Source organism: Phoenix dactylifera, chromosome 4 (assembly GCF_051530095.1).
Source record: "Phoenix dactylifera cultivar Ajwa chromosome 4, Ajwa_hap1_PhDact_Kaust_v1.1, whole genome shotgun sequence".
Lineage (NCBI taxonomy): Eukaryota > Viridiplantae > Streptophyta > Magnoliopsida > Arecales > Arecaceae > Phoenix > Phoenix dactylifera.
Genome location: NC_143193.1, coordinates 19,910,719 through 19,920,073, shown reverse-complemented (window position 1 = coordinate 19,920,073; position 9,355 = coordinate 19,910,719). Strand labels below are relative to the sequence as shown.

Genomic DNA, 9,355 nt, shown 5'->3' with positions numbered 1-9,355 from the left:
GTGATCCAAATGCTCCCATCTTTTTATGGGCTCACCAACGAAGATCCATATAAACACTTAGATGAATTTCTTGAGATTTGCACCACTGTCAAGATTCAAAGCTTCACTAATGATACTCTGAAACATAGATTATTTCCCTTCTCCCTTAAAGATAGATCCAAGCAATGGCTGAATTCTTTAGAAGCCAATTCGATTCATTCCTGGGATCAAATGCAACAAGAATTTCTTAAAAAGTACTTTTCCATAGGAAGAACGAACCAGTTTAGGCGTGCCATCACAAGCTTCTCCCAAACTGAGGAAGAAGAATTTCATGAAACTTGGGAGAGATTTCGGGACCTAATCCGTAAATGCCCACATCATCAAATACCTAAATGGTAGCTAGTGCAATGTTTTTATGACGGATTAACTAAACGAAACCGTCAGATGATCGATGCCGCATGCGGGGGAACTTTCATGCTTCAAAACGAGCATGAAGCATGGCAATTATTTGAAAATCTTAATGAAAACTCCCTCCATCATGCTTCCTGTTCTCGTCAAGCACTCCCGAGTTCCCAGAGAAAAGGAACCATTTGTGAAATAAGTCATTCTATGGACCTGTCTAGCAAGGTAGATGCATTGTCCCATAAGATTGACCAACTGATCATAGGGGGACATGTCGTTAGCTCTTTTCAAGCACAAGTGTGTGCTATCTGTTCTAGCCCATCGCATCCTACTCATGAGTGCCCCTCAGCACCCCAATTTCCCGAACTCGTGCAAGAATACATCAATGCTGCTCAAACACAACCCAGACCGAGTAATGACCCATTTTCCAATACATATAACTTGGGATGGCGGAGTCATACAAATTTTTCTTGGAGGCAGCAAGCTTCTAATACCTCCCAATCCTTCTCCCAAAATTTTTAAAACCCGCAGAATTTTCATCTCTACCGTCCCTCAACTCAATTTCAACATCCTCCTCCTCCAACCCAAAGAAATATAGCCTTTGAGGGGAAGGTGTTGACTGCCCTTCAAGGTTTGGAGGCAAACACACAACTATTGCACTCTCACACGCAATCAATTGCTAAGCTAGAATCCCCAATGGGTCAACTAGCTAATGCATTAAACAAGCGAGAGGAAGGCAAGCTTCCAAGTCAACCAATGAGTAATCCAAGGGGACAATACGTGGCTCAAGAAACTCGACTAAATCATGAGCAAGCCAATGCTTTGACTACCCTTAGCAGTGGACGTGTAATAGATAATAAGGTTGGGAAGGGTAACAATAAGAAAGGTGAAGAAGAGGAGAGGAATGTATCACATGAAAATCCAAAACCTTCTTCAGCTAGTCCACCATCTGCCACAACCCACATTCCAAAGGCCCCATTTTCTGAAGCACTTAATGCACCCTCTCCCTTTGGCAAGAAGGGAACTTCACTAGAAGAGATGATGGAGGTCTTCAAACAAGTTAAAATCAACCTCCCGCTCCTTGATGCCATCAAACAAGTTCCCTCCTATGCCAAATTTCTCAAAGACCTTTGCACCCAAAAGCGAAAATCTAGGACACATGTGCCTAAAAAGGTCCTCCTAACTGAGCAGGTAAGTTCCATTCTCCAACACAACACCCCTCCAAAATTCAAAGATCCTGGCGCTCCTACTATTTTCTGTGTCATAGGAGATAACTCCATTGATCGAGCACTCTTAGATCTAGGGGCAAGTGTGAATCTTCTACCCTATTCAATCTATGAGAAATTTGGGTTAGGTGAATTAAAACCCACCTCAGTGTCTTTACAATTGGCTGATCGATCTGTGAAGATGCCATGGGGGATGATTAAAGATGTTCTTGTCAAGGCAGACAAATTCTATTTTTCAGTAGATTTTATCGTCCTTGATATGGAACATATGCCTAACCTAAAAAAATAAATCCCTGTGATTCTTGGTCGTCCCTTTTTAGCGACAGCCAATGCATGTATCAACTGTAGAACTGGGGCAATGGATATTGTTAGATGTATGCCCTAGAAGCCAATCTGGCTGACACATTGTTAATTCTAGGGACATAATTTTGTACTTGACTATTTATTATTGAATAAATAAAAGGCATCTTTTCATTCATATTATATATGTGTCTATGAATCGTCCATGAAATTAATAAGATGATGATGCATATTCTCAAGAGTTGAGAATTTGAGCCATGTATCATTAGTGATTAATTTCTAAACGCTCCTGATCGATGGATCATCACGAGGACGGTAATCGATCCGATGAGATCAGTGCACAGATTACTTTCCTTATGGATGGACGAGACTCGAGTCCACAGTGTAGCGACACTGAAGTAATAGTGCAGGTGCTTGTTAAGAACAAGGGTACTGAGCGTGACCAATACAAGAAGTCACTTGGATGTCTATCCACTCGTCAGTGACTTGCTTGATGTTGCAGTAGTATGACTGGTCCTTTGACCTGCAGTGCTTCAGCTACTCACAGTGAGGTTATTGTAGTTTGACTACACGTATACATGGTCTCTAGTCATATGGGTCCTTGTAGTGTAGATTGGCTGCATTAAGTTCACTGTAGGAGTAGGGTATGCACTTACATGGAATCTATCGACCTTGATAGAAGAGGAGTGATCCTATGTGATTTGTTAGACTGAGTTCTAAGACCTTGGCCAGGGCACTAATATAAAGTGGAGAAAGAGTTTTCCACTAACGAACTCGAGTCGAATAAATCTTGACATATGACAGACGAAGGGGTTTGACGAGTTATCCATGACCTCCAGTCTGTAGGGATCCACGATAGTAGGACTGTATCACACGATAACTGCACCTAGAGGTTCATCATTCTATTCTACTGGATAGCCACTACATGCTGCTAGGTGTCACTGGTGGATGGTGGGACTCACAGGGATTATCTCGATGATCGATAAACCCTAATGAGTAGAGTTGGAATCGTTCCAATCCATTGAAAGGAGTTTTCAATAATATTGTGATAGAGATCATAATATATCTCACTACCAGTCAGAGTAGAACCTATGGGGTCACACACACTAGAAGTATTGACCGATCCGATGGTTGAATCGTGATTAAGAATCACAAGTAATCAATTCGATTGATATTCAGTTGAAGAAGGAACAAAGGGAATTAATTAATTGGACTTGAAACAAGAGTCCTACTTCAATTAGGATTCCTAGAGTCCTAATTGGATTAGGACTGGGAATCCTAGTTGGAGTAGGACTGGGATTCCTACTTGGAATAGGATTCCTATAATCCTAATTAGATTAGGAGTTTTGAATTAAAATTGGATTCCTACTTGGAGTAGGATTCCTAGAGTCCTAATCAGATTAGGACTTCGGATTCAAATAGAGTCCTAATTGGATTAGGACTAAAATTAAATATGTCCTAATTTGGATTAGGGTTTCTTAAGTCACAATTAATTATTAATCTAATGAATCAATAAGACTCCTAATTGGATTAGGATTGAAGAGTTCAATTGAGTCAAAATTGATTTAAGTTCTAATTGGATTAGGACTTACCTAGATTGGATCCAAATTGGTTCACCCTTGGGCTAAGCCTAATTGGATTAGGGCTTGACCACATTAGGGCATCCAAAACCTTACTTAATGAGGATTAGGGCAACACAAGAGGAGGGGCTCACGCCCTTCCTCTTTTCTCCTCCTTGGGGCAGCATGAAGAGAGGGGCCGGCGCCCCTCTTATGGAAGAGTGTCAAAGGGCTCCTAACTTGTAGGAGCCCTAGATGCTATTTAAGAGGAGGCCTTGGGGGCTGACCTAATTTGAGTGAATCCCTCTTCTCCTCAGCCGTGGCCTCCTCCTCCTTCTCCTTGGTTTTCAGCCGCAAGCAAGGGAAGCAAAAGACAAGGTGTTGGCGGTCCCCTTCTTCCTCCTCCTTGGTTCCAACGCAGGAAAAAGGAAGTGGGCTGCAGGGGCTTCGTTCCTCTTCTTTTCTTCATCCTTCTTCTTCCTCCTCTCAAGCATATTCAAGAGTTGAAAGAAAGAGAGGAGATCAGCCATCAAAAGTGATCTCTGCAAGGGAGCTAGCACCCCGGGGAGATAGAAAGCTTGGATCGGTTCTCTGCTTCGTGTGGATACCCGTAGAGGTCGGGCACTTGAACGGCTTCAAGCGAACCTCCATCCTAAACCACGAACTTCAGTTTGCGGTGATCATCTACCCGCACAAGGTGAAGATCTGATCTTCTAAAGGTTTAAAAGTTTTTAATCCTTATCTATCTACGAACGGTTTTTGAACAACGTTCATGCGATGAACGGTTGATCCCGCGCATGCCTCTTCCGCTGCATCTGAATTTTTTAAAATTTCAGCGGCATGATCGGAGGTTTCTAACAGTGGTATCAGAGCCTAGGCATCGTAGATTAAGGTAAGGATTAATTATTAATAGGCTTAATAGATCTGAAAATTGAATGATCATGCATGCTGAAAATTTTCTGCATGCAGATTTTTCTAGGGTGCTGATTTTTGTATGCTGATTTTTATGTGATAAAAAGATGATTCTAATTGCATTGTTAATGGGATTACAAAGTTTAAAATCATGATTAGCATGATCAGCAACCTATGTCATGAGATAATCAGTTAGTTTTCAGATCTGAAAATTATAATTGCTGCATGTGGTGATGATCGTAGGATTCAAACCCTTTTGGTATTAAATGTAAAGACCTGCGATGTGATCTGCAATGTCATGTAATTTTTCAGATGCTTGCATGCATCTTATTTGATATTTTGAGAGGCCTGCGTGCCTCCTAAAAGAAGATGTAATTTATTATTATTTTTATTTTACATCTGGTTGTATTTCTGTGATGTGATGTACGTCAACGATCAAGTTGAAGACAAGGCATGAGATGAACAGGGGTCTAAGCGGTTGATGGCGATTGGATCAAGAGTTGGTCAAGGATCGAATCAAGGAGGCTTGGAACCAATTCAAGAGTTGAAGACCAATTGATCAATTGACGTGCATGTGCTTGTAATACGACCTAATTAGAATCCATGATCATCACCTATTTAAAGTTAAGCTTTATTTTGATGCTGCGATTATAACTGCCTGTGATGTGACGTTTGCATGTGATGTGAATAAAAGCCGGGTAGATAGGTTTACATGTAATGTAACAAACCCAATTGAGACCTAAATTAAAACCTCCTCAATCAAGTCGAGAGTGAACCAACATGAGCAAGTCATATTAGATTAATTGATCTAATTGGTGTCTAGGAAAGCATGAAAGGTGGTTACTTAATTAGGACCTTACTCTCTGAGTAAGGGGAGCCTCCCACCTGCTTACCTGGCCAATTGTTCGATTACCTCTTATGAAGATCTCAAGTTGCAAACACTAAGACCTGATTAACCAATATTAAGTCAATAGGTCTTCCACTGTAGTAGAGCTGCTAAGGCCTTTCTGATGTTGATTTGTCTCGGCTGGATACAGTGGTCAAGTTGCATCGGGGGGCTGGACCTCTCTATAGACATGAGATGTTGTAGGGTAAAGGTGGGGTTGGGCACCAATAACTGTTAGGTGAGTGTTGGGAACCCGCCCATGCCGCTGATATTTCAAAAAAATTCAGATGGCAGCGGAATCGGCATAAGCGGGATCGACGTTCATCGCATGAACGTTGTTTCATGAACCGTTCGTAGTTAGATAAGAATTAAAACTTTTTAAACCTTTAGGAAGATCAGATCTTCACCTTGTGCGGGTAGATGATCACCGCAAACTGAAGTTCGTGGTCCAGGATGAAGGTTTGCTTGAAGCCGTTCAAGTGTCCGGCCTCTACGGGTATCCACACGAAGCAGTGATCCGATCAAAGCTCTCTTGTCTTCCCGGGGTGCTAGCTCCCTTGCAAAGACTTCTTTTGATGGCTGATTTCCTCTCTTTCAATCAACCCTTGATTGTGCTTGAGAGGAGGAAGAAGAAGGATGAAGAAGAGGAAGAAGAAGAATCCCCACGCAGCCTTCTTTCTTTTCCCTGCGTTGGAAGGAAGAAGGGAGGAAGAGGATGCCGCCAACACCTTTGGCTTTTATCTTCCTTGCTTGCGGCTGAACCAAGAGGAGAGGAGAGGGAGGCGTATGGCAAGAAGGAAGAGGACTTCTTCTATGCCCTAGGTGCCGCCCACAAGTCCCTTTTTATAGACATGTGGAGCTCCTAACATTTAGGAGTTCTTGATGTCTTTCCTAAGAGGGGGCGCCGTCTCTTCTCCCTTCTCCACGTGGAAAGGGGAGGGGCTTATCCCCTTCCTCATGGTAAACCCTAATCCATATTAGGTAGGGATTGGAATGCCCTAATGTGGTCAAGCCCTAATCCAATTAGGCATAGCCCAAGGATGAACCAATTTGGATCCAATCTAGGTAAGTCCTAATCCAATTAGAACTTAAATCAATTTTGACTCAATTGAATTCTTCAATCCTAATCCAATTAGGAGTCTTATTGATTCATTAGATTAATAATTAATTGTGACTTAAGAAACCCTAATCCAAATTAGGACATATATAATTTTAGTCCTAATCCAATTAGGACTCTATTTGAATCCGAAGTCCTAATCCGATTAGGACTCTAGGAATCCTACTCCAAGTAGAAATCCAATTTTGATTCAAAACTCCTAATCTCATTAGGATTGCAGGAATCCTATTCCAAGTAGGAATCCCAGTCCTACTCCAACTAGGATTCCCAGTCCTAATCCAATTAGGACTCTAGGAATCCTACTCGAAGTAGGACTCTTGTTTCAAGTCCAATTAATTAATTTCCTTTGTTCCTTCTTCAACTGAATATCAATCGAATTGATTACTTGTGATTCATAATCACTTTTCAACCATCGGATCGGTCAATACTTCTAGTGTGTGTGACCCCATAGGTTCTACTCTGACTGGTAGTGAGATATATTGTGATCTCTATCACTATATCATTGAAAACTCCTTTCAATGGGTTGGAACGATTCCAACTCAACTCATTAGGGTTTATCGATTATCGAGATAATCCCTGTGAGTCCCACCATCCACCAGTGACACCTAGCAGCATGTAGTGGCTACCCAGTAGAATAGAAAGATGAACCTCTAGGTGCAGTTACCATGTGATACAGTCCTACTATCGTGGATCCCTACAGGACGGAGGTCATGGACAACTCGTCAAACCCCATCGTCTGTCATATGTCAAAATTTATTCGACTCGAGTTCGATAGTGGAAAACTCTTTCTCCACTTTATATTACTGCCCTGGCCAAGGTCTTAGAACTCAGTTTAACAAATCACATAGGATCACTCCTCTTCCATCAAGGTCGATAGATTCCTTGTAGGTGCATACCCTACTCCTGTAGTGAACCTACTGCAGCCAATCTACACTGCATGGACCCATATGGCTAGAGACCATGTATGTGTGCAGTCAAACTACAATAACCTCACTGTGAGTAGCCGAAGCACCGCAGGTCAAAGGACCAGTCACACTACTGCAACATCAAGCAAGTCACTGACGAGTGGATAGACATCCAAGTGACTTCTTGTCTTGGTCACGCTCAGTACCCTTGTTCTCTAAGAAGCACCTGCACTATCACTTCAGTGTCCCTACACTGTGGACTCAAGTCTCATCTATCCAGAAGGAAAGTGATCTGTGCACTGATCGGATCGATCACCGTCCTCGTGATGATCCATTGATCAGGAGCATTTAGAAATTAATCACCAATGGTACATGGCTCAAATTCTCAACTCTTGAGAATATGTATCATCATCTTATTAATTTTTTGGACGATTCATAGACACATAAACAATATGAATGAAAAGAATACCCATTTATTAATCAATAATAATAAAGTCAAGTACAAAATTATGTCCCAGAATTATTAATGTGTTAGCCAGATTAGCTTCTAGGGCATACTTCTAACAATCTCCCACTTGCACTAAAGCCAATCAGCCATAAACCTAAGCCCCATCTTCTCAAGATGTGATTCAGTTTTCTGTCGACTTAGCTGCTTAGTGAATGGGTCCGCCACATTTTCTGTTGAGTCTACTCTCTGATCCTCTACTTATTTTCTTTCGAGGTAGTCGCTTATTAGGTTAAACTGCCGCTCTATGTGCTTCGATTTCTGGTGAGACCTTTGGCTCCTTAGCTAGTGCTATGGTGCCTTTGTTATCGCAGTAGAGTGTTATGACATCTGATGACATTACACCTAACTTTGCAATGAACTTTTTAAACCAAAAGATTTCCACTGCACCCTTAGAGACGGCTTAACATTCAGTTTCTAAGGTAGAATCTATAATGATCGGTTGTTTGGAACTCTTCCAATTTACTGAACCACCATTGCACATATTCTGATGTAGACTTTCTATCATCAATATGTGTGCATCCTTCTACCTTCAACTCTGATCTTCTTCCAAAGACCAAGAACATGTCCTTAGTTCTTCTCAAGTACTTAAGACTGTTCTTCACAGCTATCCAGTGCTTTTTGCCTGGATCTGATTGACATATGCTCGTGACATTCACAGCATGTACTATATCAAGTCATGTACATAGCATGGCATACATGAGGCTCCCTATTGCTGATGCATAGGGGATCTTGCTCATGCGTTGAATCTCTTCAGATATGTTGGGGCACATCTTCTTGGAAAGATTAATTCCATGCCTTAGGGGTAAGCGACCCCTTTTAGAATTTTCCATGCTGAACCTTTTCAGCACTTCCTCTATGTACATCTTCTGTGATAGTTCAAGCATCCTTTTAGATCTATCTCTATAGACCTTTATTCCCAAAATATAGGATGCTTCCCCAAGGTCTTTCATGGAGAACCTTTTTGACAACCAGACCTTGACCGAGGTTAGCATGGAAATATCATTCCCTATCAGGAGGATGTCGTCCACGTACAGTACGAGAAATACGACAGCGCTCCCACTAACCTTTTTGTAAACACACGGTTCCTCCTCATTTTTGATGAAATCAAACGTTTTGATTGCGTCATCGAAATGAGTGTTCCAACTCCGAGATGCTTGCTTTAGTCCATAGATGGACCTTTGCAGCTTGCAGACCTTGTGATCTACATCACTGGAAGTGAAATCCAAAGGTTGTTCCATATAGATATCTTCATCAAGATATCCATTCAGGAAAGCAGTTTTCACATCCATCTGCCAGATTTTATAATCATGAAATGCTGCAATGGCAAGCATTGTTCGGATGGATTTCAGCATGGCTACAGGTGAAAAGGTCTCCTGATAGTCAATGCCCTCGCGCTGACTATACCCTTTCGCCACAAGCCTTGCCTTATAGGTCTCTACCTCTCCATCCGAACCTATCTTTCTTTTGTAGATCCATTTGCATCCAATAGGTACAATACCTTCTGGTGGATCTACTAAGGTCCAGACTTGGTTGGAATGCATGGAGTCTAACTCTGACTTCA

General features: G+C 41.8%; 1 non-coding gene across 1 annotated transcript; it reads right to left on the bottom strand.

Annotated features, from left to right (window-relative positions):
- Positions 1-259: 259 nt before the first annotated feature.
- Positions 260-365, bottom strand: LOC149753715 (small nucleolar RNA R71). Its single transcript, XR_016409330.1, has one exon. It is a non-coding gene; the product is annotated as a small nucleolar RNA R71 (small nucleolar RNA).
- Positions 366-9,355: the final 8,990 nt, after the last annotated feature.